Source organism: Saccopteryx leptura, chromosome 9, assembly GCF_036850995.1.
Source record: "Saccopteryx leptura isolate mSacLep1 chromosome 9, mSacLep1_pri_phased_curated, whole genome shotgun sequence".
In the NCBI taxonomy this organism is placed as follows: domain Eukaryota; kingdom Metazoa; phylum Chordata; class Mammalia; order Chiroptera; family Emballonuridae; genus Saccopteryx; species Saccopteryx leptura.
In genome coordinates, this window is record NC_089511.1 from 85,374,969 (window position 1) to 85,391,758 (window position 16,790).

Below are 16,790 nucleotides of genomic sequence, written 5' to 3' on the forward strand. Positions count from 1 at the left end.
CCAGCATGCATAGACAATAAGTGTTCTCACACATAACTGGGAATTTCAGGTAGCTATTGTGTTTCCTTTCTTTTCCTTGTGCCTCAAACTAAAAGGAGCTGCTGTGTGGATAGCTTTGTAGGAAGGAGTTTCAGGATACAACTCACATAAAGGCCTGAACATTGAACCTTGTCCTGGTAAAACCACAGTTAATACATTGGAGCACCGTTTTTACTTCACTGAGACTCAACATAGTAAGTAAGAATACTTCCTGAAGAAATACTTTTGCTGGGGTTTGAATCCTGGTTCTACTGTACCTTCTGTGTGACTTTGATCTGGTCACTTCACTCCTGTTTATTCATCTGTGCAGTGGGGTCAAGCATAGGCCCTACTTCTTAGGGTGAGTGTAACAATTAAATGAGATACTATTGTAAACTGTTTCAAATACTCTCTGAAATATCATAAGCCTATATAAGAATACATTCTATAACACATATTTTCTAAAACAGTTATTTTCTGGCCCTTTTATCTCACCTGCCCATTAAAAATGAGCAGCTTTGGACAATATGGGCACAGTGAGTCCATTAGGCTGAACATCCTCAACTTCCTATTCCTCTAATGCATGCTCGTTTGTACTTGTAGCCATTCTTTAATCCAGAAACCACATAAAATGAGCTGTCTCTCCTTTTGTGTAAGGAGAGCCCCTCCCCTTGTTTCACATCCTCCTTGGGAGCTTTACTATATCCCTCTCATAGCAACCCGTTCATTATACAGAACAAGATAGCATGTCTCCTCTCTTAGCACCCTTTCTGTTCATTATGCCCTCCGTGTATAAACAAGCTCAAGTTGCTAGAGGATTAACGAGACTCGTCTCCACGCTTCTTTCTGTAGAATCCTTCTTTAATCCCCATCACAGCCATAATCCAGGTTGGAAAATTTTCTGTAATCTGTCATATTTTTTTTTTACAACATGGACTTTGAATTCATAGAAAAGCCTTCTCCCCCTTGACCTATCTAGTTACATAAAAATGTTAAAAGATAATAATAATAAACCTCAGTAAATTACCTATTGCAAGTCACCAGATATTTGAAAAATATCAATCTTTGGCAATGCAAAGGGTGTATTTCATAGAAGAAGGTTAGAGTTCTTTGTCTGCATAGCTAAATACCTGGGAATTGAGGACTTTACTCCCTTTCTAAAAAAGGTTTTTAACAAGAAAACATAGAAAAAATGCTTTTATTGTTAACTTTAATTTATCTGGAAAATTTCACTAACCAATTTATGCCCTTCCTAAACATTCTTATTGATTGAAGTTTTACCCTGACCCACTAAACCAACATATCTGTCTGTTTATATTATAGAAATAAAGAGAACCATCAATTTTATAGACTGTTGAAGATTAATTCTTGAGTCATCCATTATTCAATAGGAGAAGAGGTGAATAGAAGTGACAAATGGATTGACCAACGTCATTACACAGGTAGAGTCATCAATAAGTTAAAATATCCTACAGTCCTAGGTGAGGTGTTATGCTACAGCAAAAGTAAAAGGAAATGAGAAATCAGAGAATTGCTTGTCTACTGTAATAACAATGGTTCTTTTAAACTTTTAAACTATTGTGTTATAATAAATGTTTAATGCACAGAATTCTCAGAGCTCATCTTAGCTATTATGGAAGTCAAAGATGAAATAGTCCTATCTCATGATTTTAGGTGATCTTAAAAATGATTACAATTTGTCTTTGTTGCATCTACTGTGAGAATGAAGACCATTCTCAGCAATCGGGCTGTCAAAATTTCAGAAAATGTCAACATCATTCTGAAGGGACACATAGATATTGTAAAGGTCCCCTGAGGGACCCTGAGGAGGGACTTTAATCACAGCAATGTAGACCTCAGTCTCTTTAGAAAGAAAAAGAAGAGACTCCAGGTTGACAAATAGGGAGGAAATCGAAAGGAATTGGCCATGATTCACACTGTCTGCAGTCACGTACAGAACATGATCAAGGATGTCTTACTGGGCTTCCAGCACAAGATGAGGTCTGTGTACGCTCACTTCTCCATCAATGTCCTTATTCAGAAGAATGGCTGTCTTGTTGAAATACAAAATTTCTTGGGTGAAAAATACATCCATAGTGTTCAGATAAGGTCAGGTGTTGCTTCTTCAGTATCTGAATCCCAGAAAGATGAGTCAGTTCTTGAAGGAAATAACATTGAACTTGTATAAAATTCAGCTACTTTGATTCAGCAAGCCACAATGGTTAAAAAACAAGGCTATTAGAAAAAATTTGGATGGTATCTGTGTTTCTAAAAAAGGAATAGATCAGCATGAACTGTTCAATAAGTTCGAAGTTGTTCAGGTTTAGCTACAGAAACAGCAAAATGCCAGGTGACCTATTTGTGATATTTTAAAGATGCAATAAAAACCATGTGTTAAAGGATAAAAATACTTGCAATTTTATGGGATGTTAAGGTTTTATTATACTATCCTAAACCTTCCCCAGATTTACCAAGGACAATCTAATTATCTTTCCCCTTGTGTTCCTGAAGCTATCCTCTTGTAAGTATCCTCAGCCCTGGTCTCTCCACTACTACTGCTTTGAATATTGCTAACTTCAGCAATACCCATTTGTTTTAAGAGACTTATATCAAAGATCACCATTCCCAGACTCTCAGATTAAGTTCTCATTCATAGCCCCAGTCATATCCTCTGACAGTGTGCATAGGAAGAGCACCCCTTCAAAAAACACTCGTTTTTTAAATGTATTTAAACTGTTTATCTCAGAAGCATTATTGTGTGCTTCTTAAAGCCTGCAGCATATACCATGCAAAGGCAAAGGCAGGAGAAGGGTAATGACTTACACCAGGAGACTGCTGTAAAATCCACAGGGTAGAACTTGGAACTCGCTTTGAATTACCTTTCCATCTGGCGCGATGAGGGAGCCTGTTTAACACTATGTGCATCAGTTTCCTTACAGATCATTTAAAGGAAAGCCTATACAAGCTTGGCTCCTATGAGTCCTGATGACAATGCCATGGCACAGGTCACATATGCATCTCTTTTCCACTATCCCTGCACTTCAAGCATGAAGGAGATAGGCTTATCTGCAAGTTGGAAAGTGCTGGCTCATTGGTGATGCCAAGAAGCATATAATCTATGTAACTCAAGTAAGGCTGCAGAAATTCAAAATTCTTCCCTGGTTTGGCTGACATTCTACTTTTAAGCTGCAGAGCAGGATTAGCCAAGTTGTGCAGGAATTGGCTTTAGAAAAGTATCAAGAACCATTCTTCTTTGGCTGGGCTCACTGATCACAGTACCAGCCAAGAAGTGGGGAAAGTGGGTGCATCTCTCAGTAAGGGAGTCGGGGGCAAATGCAGAATTGAGGTTTGCAGTGTCTAGTGAATTTCTGAGTTCACAACAAATTGTTGAAGTTACAATATATCTCAGAATACAAAACCAAAATGTGGGGTCTAGATCCTCTTTGGTAAGTGCCTTTTACTTAGTGCATTTTGGTGAAATAAAAACATAATTTCGTGTGAAGTTTATTACTTATTATGCACAAGCCCTTTCTGTTAGTCTGTGTCTCCTTCCCTCGCCCTTTTTATATCCTGTACTTTCGCTGGTACCTGCACCATGAATCATGGCATGGCTTTTCTGCAGTGCTCCAAACAATAATTAATTTCTCCCCACAATGACTTTAGTGGCATCTTTCGTAGTTCTTAAACTCCCAAACTCACTTCCTCTTCCTCACTTTCATATAGAGCGCACCTGTTATACTCATATGACTGAAATTTGGGGAAAATCACCAGTAACAATCTAGGTCAGAGTTTACTGTTACCAGTCTCTCAGGCCCAGTTCTCACCCTAAGCCCCACTCATTCTTTATATTGTTTGACAACTGATGCAATCTACATGTAATCTTTTCTAGTTTAGAAAGGAACCTGCAGATGCTGTGCTGTGTTTACTCAGTGTTAGGCTGCCCCTTTCTTTCCCCCTCTCTTCTCAATTGTGCAATAAATCATTGGGGAAGAAAGAGTTTAAGGAACTTTTTTTCTATATAATTTCCATTAAGAAATGCATACTATTTGCTAATGTAATTAATAATTCATTGGACTTGATTCCCATGTCTTTTGGACATGGTCCTAGTATCTTTTACTTGTGCCTTAACCTCTCTGATTCCTAGTGTTCTAATCTCCACAGTGGGGATAATCATAATCCTATTTTATAATGTAGCTCATTCAGTCCACATATGATTATTGCCCCAACCCTATGTCAGGCTTCCTTCTTAGACCCTTTCCTGGTTTAACTCAATCTATCTCCTGTCAATCTTCAAGATAGGTACTACTATGATTTTTATTTTGCAGATGGATAAAGGATAGACAAGCGACATGTTATTAAACCTGGGCTAGCAACCCACGCTGCAATGCAGGATGCTTTACTGAATCAGGGTGGGAGCCTGTGGCTTAGGTTCCAAATCTAAGCAGACACCAGTCTCTCGGAATTCTGCATCTACATCCTGGGATGGTGCCGCTCTGCTACAGGCAGCATGATTCTGACACTCTGTGCCATGGAGAATATGCTGAAGCATGCACCAGGAGAGTTTAATGCACATTGATTCCTCCCTGGCCCAATAAACATCTCACAAGTGAAACATCATTTTAGAAAGGGCTACCCTCTTGCAAAAGGAGTAATCAGGAGGGAGATGAGTGAAGAGGAAATGCTGCAGTTCCCATCTCCCTTTCAATCAGCTTTTAGGTAGAGACAAAGGGACACTCACACAGCAGCTCTGCTAGTGGGTTTTATGATCTCAAGTTAATATGGGACATACCCGGTACTCCGTTGTAGTAGATTAATTTGCCCAGGGTCATCGACAAACTAAGTAGTAGTTACATTTCTAATTTTGTTCTCAAAGAACACTCTTTTTACTGGAACACCTTACCTAGTTGTGGCAGCCTTACGGGTGCTCACTGATTCACTGAAGACTTGCAGCTCTGCATCTGATGGTGCACAACAAGGCTGCCTCTGGGTTTGGGAGAAGCTACTTTTCGTTAATTAATTTCTCTGTTTCTGTCTTCCTCAGGCTGTAATTATTCGTTAGACTTCTGGACATAGAGGAATTGATAGTAAGAAGAAGGTGATATGCTGCTGGTAGGTGGGCCATATAATCTATGACAAATGATTTGCTCCAAACAAACCACAATGTGCTTAGTACACGTGCAAATGAATAGGAGTTGATTCTGAATTAACTGATAATGGATGAGCCAAGTAGCAGAATAAAACAAGATGATCACCAAATCTCTAGTCAACTTCTAGACTGAGTAGCGTCATTAGAAATTTTGTAACTTTAGTAAATTACATCATTTCACTGAATCTCCCTTCATCGCATCAACTGTAAAATGAAACTATTATTTCAACTTCTTATTCCAGAAATTGGTATATGAAAATGACAGTGAGGTTTCTATTAAATAAGAAGCCAATTTTAAAATTTTTTCCTGTGCAGTAATTTATTTAGCTGTAAAAATTTTCAGACTGTTCCATGCTCCTGAAACTGAATGCAAGTTTCAAAAAACATGCATGCACACTTTCTGATCTACAAGATCAGTGATTAAGAGCATGGCAGTTGTCACCTTTCTATACTGGTATGGTCATATAATGTGCCCATCAATATTTGTGTTTATTGTTAGGGAATCAATTTATATTTCCCAGAGTCTCATTCTACTTAAATATCTACTATTCTGATCAGTTCTGAATCAGCATCTGGGTAATGTCTAATTTGTCTACAAGGAAAAAACCAAGTACAAATGCACAAAACCTTCATGCTCCTAGCTAGACTTTTGTTCAGTGCAACTAAATGTCCAGGTCAAAGGGCATAAAGGGGGCCATGGAATGAGCCATTAGAATCTTCAACTCTTTTAAACTCTGCACATCTCACAGCAAATTCAAAGCAGAGATAAAAACATTGTCACAAACTTAGGAACTATGTTGTTCCAGCATATGAACTACTCTCTGTTATAGATGAGGAAGCTGTTAAAGGTACAGGCAGTCCCCAGGTTATGAATGAATGAGATCAGTTCTGTAGGGTTGTTCTTAAGTTGACTTTGTATGTAAGTTGGAACAGGTACATTTACCCATTAAATGCAGCTTAGGTGTTTGTCTTAATATAGTATTTATTTTTACCTTTCTGTGCATATAAATACTTAAACATTTTCAATCCTACAGAACCTATTTCATTTTTAACCTGGGGATGGCCTATTATCAGCCTCCCTCTCACTCTTTTAGAACACTAACCACAACCGGGGAGTACTTAGTTTGTTATTGACCTAACTCTATGTTTCTCACCAGTTAGGCAAAACAATTTAAGAGGGTGGTGATATCCTCAGTCTTCAGAGCTTACTAGAGTGCCTGGCATTGGAACTCAAAAAACGTTGTTGTGAATTTAAAAGATAATTTATTCAAATATTTTTTAAAATTTTATAATGTTTCAGGTCATATCAACATACATTTTTTTCATTCACTCAACTGCAGATATTGAGTCTTTATAATATAGGCACAGTGAAGAAACAATGATAAATATAATAACTCAGACATGGAGCTTACCTTCAGGTGGGCAAAATAAACACTAAATTATCATTCACATAATTAGCTATTTAATGACAACTGCAGATATTTCTCTACAAAGAAGAAATATCATTTACCAAGAAATCATATTACTTGATCCTAGCTGCGAGAGTCAGACTCAGGGAAAAATTTCCTGACACTAGGTAGGGATGAGGAATGACAAATAATTGATATGACTGGTCAGAGAGAGTGAAGGACATTCCAGAAGATAGATTATGTTTTAAGACTTTGAGTGACAAAGGATAAAGCTGCATTCAAGGAACCGAGAGAAGCCCAGTTTGGTCATGATGGAAAGAGTAAGCAGAGTCCTGCATGACACACCTGGTGAGGTGGAGAGGCGGACAGGGGCCAGTCCTTCCAGGCACCGACAGGTCATGGTGAGAGTGTTTTTCATTATCCTGAGAAGAAGAGGAAATTCTGGAAAGTTTGTAAAACAGAGATTTAAAAAAAAATATCATTGTGGTTGCTCTAATGATCATAGATTAGAGAAATATAACAATGGCTGCAAGGAGACCAGTCAAGATGGTGAGACTATTTAAAACCTAGAGGTGAAAGTGAGGTAGCCGAAAGGAAATGCAGATGATGTGCAATTTAGGGAGAGAATTAAGTAGTAATTCTGATGGAATACAGTAATTGAGATGTGCTGATATAGGGAGAAAATGTTAAGGATAAATCCCAAATGTCCGCTTGCACCATTTAGAAAGATTCAAGCCAATTCACTCCCAATTTATCTTGTAGGCTCAGGTGGACATAGTGTCTAGGGACCACAAAAGTGTTCTAATTCTTCTTTTAACCATAAAATCAAAATGAGTCTTTAGTTCAAAGTACTTAAACATATTAACAAATCCATCTCTAGACCAATGCAGTAAAATGTAGTATTTAACATTTTTATGGAAGCAAAAATACCTACGGCTCATAAAAGCTATCATGTGACCCTGGGCCACTTGTCATTGAGATGGAAAACTGGAGGAAGCCCAAGTGGGAGCTGGAGGGCTGTGACTGTACTGTACAAGGCTGTTCTGACATCAGTTTGAGTTTTTGAGGTATCTGTGAAACATCTAAGTACAAATGACAAAAAGTACTTAGCTATACAACTTAAAAATTACTATGGTGTTCTCAATGTCCAATAAGAATGAAGCAACCAATGTTGGATTTGGGGTCATAAAGTATGAATTTGAGTTCCAGCTCTACCACTGTGGAGCTGGAGTTAATTATTCTAACTGTATAAAATAATACCATCTCAGCCCTGGCCAGTTGGCTCAGCAATAGAGTGTTAGCCCAGCATGTGGAAGTCCTGGGTTCAATTCCCTGTCAGAGCATGTAGGAGAAGTGACCATCTGGTTCTCCACCCCTCTTCTCCATCTCTCCTCCCCTCCCCTCTCCTGCCACAGCCGGCTCCAATGGTTCGAGAAATTTGACCATGGGCGCTGAGGATGGCTCCATGGCCTCTCCTCAGGCACTGAAATGTCTCGATTGTGAGCAACAGAGCAGCAGCCCCAGATGGGCAGGGCATCTCCCCCTAAGGTGCATGCTGGGTGGATCCTGGTCCAGGCGCATGCAGGAGTCTGTCTCTGCCTCCCTGCCTCCCTGCCTCTCTGCCTCTCACTTAATAAATAAAATTAAATTAAAAAACACTGCCTCTCTTCTAAGAAATGCTTCAAAACATGTGATTGTGTTGGCAGCGATCCCACTTCTGCTGTAGTAAGAGGTTACCTGATCCAAAATTACCCAGTCAGAGCCGACCTGTAGGACATAGAATCTGAAAATGATTGGAAAGACCCCAGTGCCCATCAAAGCCACTGGACTGTGTCCTCAGAAGTGCCAGGAGAAAGGTACACTGCCACATGGAGAAAGCTGCTTGAGAAGAGGAAGCCAGCCTGCAGAAAGGGACGCGTTTCAGTGCAGAGGAAGTCTTCACGACTTTAGCCCCTATTTCTAATCATCCCTGACAGGATGCCTACTCCTGCACCTTCCAGGTAGTGGGCCAATAAATTGCCATTCTATTTAGGTTAATTCCAGTTTTGATTTCTATCATTTTCAAAAGCCAGAGTGCTGGCCAATGTAATACCCATGTGATCATGGGAAAGTCATACAATCTCCCCAAGCCTCAGTTTTCTAGTCTGTAGGATGGATATGATAAAACTTACATCAAAGTGTTGAAATAAAAATTATATGAGAAAATTATATAGAAGGACTTTAAAGTTCAGTGTAAAATATGCACTTTTGGTCATTTTTGTGTGAAGGAAAGGGAGAGGAGGAAGGACTTCCAGATTTGTCAAAGCGGGAGTCCTTTGTCCTTGAAAGAACCTGGCTTAGTTACTATGAAGCCATCAGATGTGTTTTAAAGAGCCCTCTCTCGATGTATACCATCAGATCGAAGAAGCCTTATTATTTTTCTGTAGCATTCTCTATTTCATCTTTACAAATTTGCTAGTATTTCCCACAAATCAGTTAGCTCACTCTGAAAGAAATTCATGTAGGGCTAGATTAACTGTCCCATCTGCCTCATTTCAATGTTCACAGTAAAGGCTTCCTTCTCTCTGCCCTCAATGCACCCTGTCCTAACTCTATTGACCTTTACTGATTATAGTATGAATTGTTTGTATATAGATTTTGAGGTCATCAAGGGAGAACTCATAGTCTCATTTATGTGTGCTCCCAGCACTGAGTATACAGTAGGTACTGAATAAATAGTAGTTCAATAAGTTGATAATTTCAGGAATATTGTATGTCTAACTCACAAAACACACATTAACATCTCGAAGGCCAATAATCCATGCTCCACACCATAGAGTCTGAAATAAAATCCCACTGCCTGGATGAGATTTGGGATGTGTTTGTGAACAGGATGTGTTTGTGCCAAGCAAGAGGTGGTGCCAAGCAAGAGGCCGGGCACTCCTTTATGAGAAAGCAGTATTGGATCTAAATATGGATCACCTTTAGCTTAGCCTGTGGCAGAATGAGGACTCTTCTTATGAGTACCCGAAATAACACGTTTCATTGTAAGACAATTGGCTGCTCAAGACATTTCAGAGCCCCTGCTGCTTACTTGGTTGGTATACCCTTAAGACATCTATATTTTGGGCCCTGGCCGGTTGGCTCAGTGGTAGAGTGGACTCCTGGCGTGCAGGAGTCCCAGGTTTGATTCCCAGCCAGGGCATACAGGAAAAGCGCCCATCTGTTTCTCCACTCCTCCTCCTCTCCTTCCTCTCTGTCTCTCTCTTCCCCTCCCACAGCCAAGGTTGCATTGGAGCAAGGTTGGCCTGGGCGCTGAGGACAGCTCTGTGGCCTCTGCCTCAGGTGCTAGAATGGCTCTGGTTGCAACAGAGCAACGCCCCAGATGGGCAGAGCATCGCCCCCTGGTGGGCATGCCGGGTGGATCTCGGTCGGGCACATGTGGGAGTCTGTCTGACTGCCTCCCCGTTTCCAACTTCAGGAAAAAAAAAAAGACATCTATATTTTGTTTCTGGAAAAACTGATACTTGAGTGAAAAGAAGCTTTTTGTGGCAACCAACTATTTGCAAATTATATAGGCATAAAAGAGCATTGTAAAGGCTAGGACTCATAATTTTTCTCATTCAATAAACATAGCATCGCTAAAAACCAAGACCAAGAAACTTAGCCAAGTTTCCATCCAGATAGAATTTATAATGTTATAAACCATGAAAGCTAGAGATACTAGCCAAAACAAGGACAAGCTATAAAAGGTACACACCTTTGTAATATGACAAAAATAACATCACAAACACAGTATCTAGTTTGCCAGAAATTTTAAATTTGATCTTTCAATAAACATCTATTAAAAACCTACTATGTGCTAAGGAGTGCTTGCAGGCTGGGATGATGAGTGGGACCCCATGAAGCTGAGGAGATATGTATATATACACAGATTCAGACACACACACAGACCCCATACATACACCATGTGCAGTTAGTAGTTCAAAACCTGTTAGTCTAAAGCAGTGTATCTGATGATTACTTCTTCAAGCCCATACTATCAGTTGGTTAAATGTGGCACCCCAAAATTCATATGTTGAACTTCTAACCCCTATAAATAAGGTCATTACAAGTATAATTTGTTAAGATTAGGTCATACTGGAATAGGACGGTCCCCTAATGCAACACGACTACCCTCCTTATTAAAAGGGAAGATTTGGACACAGACACCCAGAGAGCAAGAGTACCATGTGAAGACTCATGTTAATACTGCGACAAGCCAGGGAGCATGGCCAGCAAGTACCTCAATCTCAGACTTCCAAGCCCTAGAATTTTAAGACCATAAATTTCTATTTAAGACACCCAGTCTGCCTGACCAGGTAGTGGTGCAGTGGATAAAGCGTTTGCCTGGCATGCAGAAGACCCAGGTTCAAAACCCCAAGGTCACCAGCTTGAGTGTTTGCTCATTTGGCTAGAGTGTGGGCCTACCAGATTGAATGCGGTCACCAGCTTGAGTGTAGGACCATAGACATGACCCTATGGTCATTGGCTTGAAGCCCATGGTTGCTGGCTTGAGCAAGGGGTCACTCACTCTTCTGTAGATCCCCTCTCCCCCGGTCAAGGCACATATGAGAAAGCAATCAATGAACAACTAAGGTGCCACAATGAAAAACTGATGCTTTTCATCTCTTTCCCTTCCTGTCTTCCTGTTCCTATTTGTCCCCCTCTCTCTCACACACACAAGAAAAGAAAAAAAGATGCCCAGTCCATGCTACTTTGTTACAGCAGCACCAGGACACTAATATGCCTTGGCTTTCTCATCCATATGTTGAATACTATAAAAACCTACATATTAGCATTGCATTGATTAAATGAGACAGTGTCTGTATAAAAGAGCTTTTGAACTTCAATGTTCAGTGTATAGTATATACAAAGAAGCACAAAAACATAGCTCTCCCACAGAGACCCATTACATTGCCCAAACCATATTAAGTTTCCAAGCAAGTGTGAAGTTCAGATTTTACATTTTAAGAGCAAAGAATGGAGCCTAGATCTGTGTGGTTCAATACAATAGCTACTTACCACATGTGAGCACTTGAAATAAGAATAATTCAAAGTGAAATGTGCTTAAGTGTAAAATACACATTAGATGTCAAAGACTTAATATGAAAAAATCTCATTAATATATTTATATTGACTACACATTAAAATTATAGTATCTTGGATATACTGATTTAAATAAAATATATTATTAAAATTAATAAGTTAATTTCACTTGCTTTTGTTTTACTTTTTAAAATGGTTACTGGAGGTTTTATAATCATTTGTATAGCACACATTCTATATGTATTGGACAACACAAGTCTGGAGGTTAAATGTGTTTCTATATAACCCTGAATATACATACTATTTCCCATCCTGGCTATGTGTCAATCATAACAGAAGGTCTTCCTTTGATCACCAAATCAGAACAATTGCAGCTGAGAGCATGGTAAAGTTTGCCTGCAGTGGTCCATCAGCTACATCATCAAGGGAGATTGAAAAATTCAGACTTTTATTTACTCATTCCTGGTGGGTACTTGGGCTGTTTCCAGATCTTTGCTGTTGTAAATAATGCTGTAATAAACTTAGATGTGCATACATTCTTTCAAATTAGTATTCTGGGAAAAAAAGCTGTGGAACATTTACACACTGGAATACTATGCAGCCATAAAAAAGAAAGAAATCTTACCTTTTGCAACAGCATGGTTAGATCTGGAAATTATTATGCTAAGTGAAATAAGCTAGTCAGAGAAAGACCAGCAACATATGATCTCACTTCTGTGGAATCTAATGAATAATATAAATGGAAGAACAAACTAGAAAGAGAGGCCTGGACACATAGAACAGACTGATAGCTGTCAGAGGAGTGGGGGATTGGGAAACTGGATGAAAGAAGGTAAAGAGATTAAGCCAAAAACCACACATATACCTAACACCTAGACACAGACCATAGTGTGGTGATGGCCATAGGTGAAGAAGGGAGGATGGTAGGTAGAGCGGGCTAAAGGGGAAAATGGGAACAGAGAGAGACTGTGCCCTGGGCAGAGGGCACACGATGCAGTGTGCAGATGATGTTTTGTTGAGTTGTACACTTGAAATCTGTATGATTTTACAAACCAATGTCACCCCAATACATTCAATTAAAAATGAAAAATTAAAATGACTGAGGGGGAAAAAGAAAGTGGAATACTGTCATAATGAACCCCTAAAATATGTGACTGATGGTTTGGTGACTAGGCAGCAGATGATGAGTAAACTATTACAGCAGCTGGAAATGCCAGCATTTATTTAGTGATGAAGCACTTGGAAAACATTCTCCGTGAGTCTGAACAAAAATGGGAAGGGATTAAGAAGTAGGAATTTCTAGTTATAAAATAAGTCATGATGATGTCATATACAGCATAGAGAATAGAATCAATAATATTATATAAATATTTTGGTGGCAGATGATGACAAATCTTTGTTGTACACCTAAAACTAATTTAATATTGTATGTCAACTATAATTTAAAATAAATTTTAAAAATAAGTAAATAAAATATTATATATCTTTAATACAATAAAAAATTTAAAATTTTTTAAATAAAATAAATAAAAGTTCAGATGGTTGATATCCTTCCTGCACTTGTCCCTCACCCCCACTTGCTCCTCTGCCTGGTAGTGGGGCTCTAGAGTTTCAATTCACACCCAGTTAGGAAGCCAGTGGTCTTTGCCCCCATGTGAGAAGCTTGTGTCTTTAAGAAATGACTTCCCCAAAGCCAAACAAAAGAGTCTAGGCATTCTGGCTTTGAAGTCATACAGACTACAGTTATAATTCCAGCCTGTGGCTTGTTTTCCCTTGACTTTCAACATACACTTACTGAACACTAATCATTAGCCAGGTGATAAAGGTACAGAGAATTATGAAATGGGTTTAGCCATTAAGGGACTCAAACTCAATTTGGAAAACTAATATCTACCTCCAGGACTACAAAGAAAATTGAATATATCACACATGAAAAGTGCCTTGTTCTATCTATATGGATATACACACACACACATATACATACATATAACTATTACCAGGGTTATCACCCCAAATGCCAACCCATATCTAAAATTTTTAGTGTGGTTTGACACATAGGACCTTACATTTCTCTTTCTTCTTCACAGTTAAGGGAGTCTTCCACTGCCCTCAAATGCCTGCCAAAATATTTCAATTAGATGTGTGAAAATTAAAATTCAGATATGTGACACATACTTCCCAGTCACACAAATTATTAGTAGTTTCGTGGCTTAACTGGATTTTTTTTCTGGCTTCAGAATTTAACTGGTTCATGTTCCTGTGTTGCCAGCATCAACAGTCACTGAGCAGCCTGTTCTCTCCCAGGTACAAGGGATGCAAATACCTGATCTACAGCACCCAAGTGCTTACAATGTACTTGTGCTATCTTTCCAGTAAAACAATCAGGTTCTCAAACGTGCAAGTTCCTTATTTTATATTCTAATACCCTTGAACCTAAGATCGTTCTCTGTATACAGTAGAAACTTAGTAAATATTTTTTAAATTATTACTTTGATCAGAAAAAATCAATATCAACAACATAATTTTTACTAGTGTACATGGCAGGAAAACCAACATTTTTCTTCAGGGATTCCAGGGACCTAAACTTCTAGCTGAAGCCATTAGTGGCTTTGACTTCATCTGTCTAGAAAGAAAAAAAACTTTTTAAAAAGATCTTAGAATCTGCTTATGGTCTGCGTAATTTCCCAGATATTCAAGAGCAAAGGCCCTCTTGGGCTTGGAGGGTCTGGGCAGAAATTTCTGCATTACAATGATTTTGTTGCTTCTCCCTTGAGCTTTTACTATTGTATTTCTCCTTTAGGTCTACAACCTTGTTGTTCTCTACACACCTGTTTCCATCACCAGCTTCTCTGCTGCTCTTTGCTCTCTTTCAAGGCGGTGGTAACTACCAAAAAACAAAAACAAAAACCCTCTGGAAAGCAGGTGTGCTGACATGTTATATATGCTGAAGCAACACAAAGCAAAAAAAAAAAAAAAAAGATCCCAGAATCTTAAAAAACTCAGGAAGGTTGTTGAGAAACCACATATAACTATCAAGGCCAGGTCTGGTGCAGAAAATAAAGATAGCAGACCATGTGGGAGAGACCGCTCCAGTCTCAAAGGTTTGATCCATTAGTCAGGATTCTGCCAACGGAGGCTATGAGGACAAGTTACAATGTTCAGTGACAGGCCACCATGAACTAGACAAGACATGCTGTTGGACAGGGATCAACTCAGAACAGGAATGCATCCTGATACTGAAGATACAGGACAATTCAGGACCTACCAAACCTTAAATAGAGGAGAATCAATACAATATTCTTGATAGCCTATGTCAGAAAATGTTCTTTAAATATTGCTTTCAATAGAAGACTAATATTTTCTTATATATAGACTCCATGATATACTTAACACTCTTTATAGTCATTATTCTACGATATTAAAAATATGTGATATGGTAAAAGAATGCCTGATATGAATATTTTTGGTCATAAATCTTTGTCTCAGTTTTTGGGAATGTCCTTAGATTGTATTAATTAACATAAACATTTTAAAGGCATGTAGTACATATTGGAAAACTGCTTTCAAGAAAGTCTCAACCAGTCTGCAGTCCCACTGAGAAAGTGGTGCATGTCAGCCAGGAGCATGGATGCCCCAGGTTCAATTCCCAGTCAGGGCACGCAAGAGAAGCAACCATTCACTTCTCTTCTGCTCCCTCTCTCACTTCTCTCCCTCTTCCCCTCCTGCAGCCAGTGGCTCAGGTGGTTGCAGCATGACCCTGGGCACTGAGGATAGCTTGGATGATTCAAACACTGAGCATCAGTCCCAGACAGGAGTTACTGGGTGGATCGCAGTCAGGGCACATAAAGAAGTCTCTCTCCCTTCCTCTTACTTAAAACAAAACAAAACAAACAAACAAAAAAAATGCTGGGTTTTAACTGTTTGCTAATTAGACATGTAAAATAATGATATCTGATTTTTGTTTAATATGCTGTCTTTGATCATAAGTAAACAATTTTTTAACATTTTATTAGGTATTTGACTTTCTTTGAGAAATAACTATTCATATTCTTTGACAATTTTATTATTATATTAGAGGTCTCTATTACTACTTGTAATACAGTATTTGTTCTGTATACAGTTAAGGATATCAACATTTTTTCAGTTTGGGGTGAATATTCAGCCTGGCTTTTCTTGCTTTAAAGTTTCTGATGAAGGATTGCTGTTTAAATCTTCATTGTAGTCAAAGCTGTCATCTCCTCTCTTGGCAATCGCCTCCACTGTCTTTATAGGTGGTGAGAGAGTCTTTTTCTGCTGAAGTCCAGAAAAATATACAAAGTCCTTTCTTCCTTTTTACACATAGTTTTCTTTTTTATAGTAGGTTAAATTAATCCATTTGTAAATCACTTTACTGATCAATCATTCATGACAAAAGGCCATTTCTGACATCAAAAGTTTTATAGATTATATTAGAATTGAAAAATGTCACAAAATGACCAATGGAAGAAATATGGTAATTCACTTAGCTTATTCTTATGGTGAAATCCTATGTTGCCTTGAACATCTTTTTCCTGAAGAATACGTTGGTTATTAGAAAAATATTTATAATACAGTCTTAATGTGAAAAGGCAACTAAAAGAATTTTTATACCTTAATGCTATTTTATAAACACAACTAAATTTAAATTTTCAACCAAAAAATAAAAAATAAAAATAAATAAAAATAAATAAATTTTCAACCATATAAGCAGCTAAAAAAGTAAAAATTAATATACATAGATTCTAAAATTTTAGAAATGGTTGTGAGTTTACTATTGATTTTTACTTTATATGCTCTATATTTTCCAAATTTTCTATAATAGGCATTTATATATTTTAAAATAAAAAGTTTTAAAATAAGATAGTTTGAATTAAAAATAATGTATTGGTTTTTTATTAATATTTAATAAAAATAAACTTTTTCATAGACAGTTTTATTTTGCTAATTTCTCTTTGAGATTAAACTGGCCACATCAAATCATCCTAAAGTCAAAACACACTCGTTCATTTAGTTGTATCAAAGTGTGCTATTTCTTCGCCTTCTCACTGCTTGGTGCTCTGTGTCAGTAGCTCCTCTGACCTTCCATAGACCCCAGTTAATGGCTCCATTATGTTGTGGTATTATTGGATTTT

General features: G+C 38.2%; 1 pseudogene; it reads left to right on the forward strand.

Annotated features, from left to right (window-relative positions):
- The first annotated feature begins 1,714 nt into the window (after nucleotides 1–1,714).
- LOC136381113 (large ribosomal subunit protein uL6 pseudogene) lies at nucleotides 1,715–2,345 on the forward strand (annotated as a pseudogene).
- The last annotated feature ends 14,445 nt before the right edge of the window (nucleotides 2,346–16,790 follow it).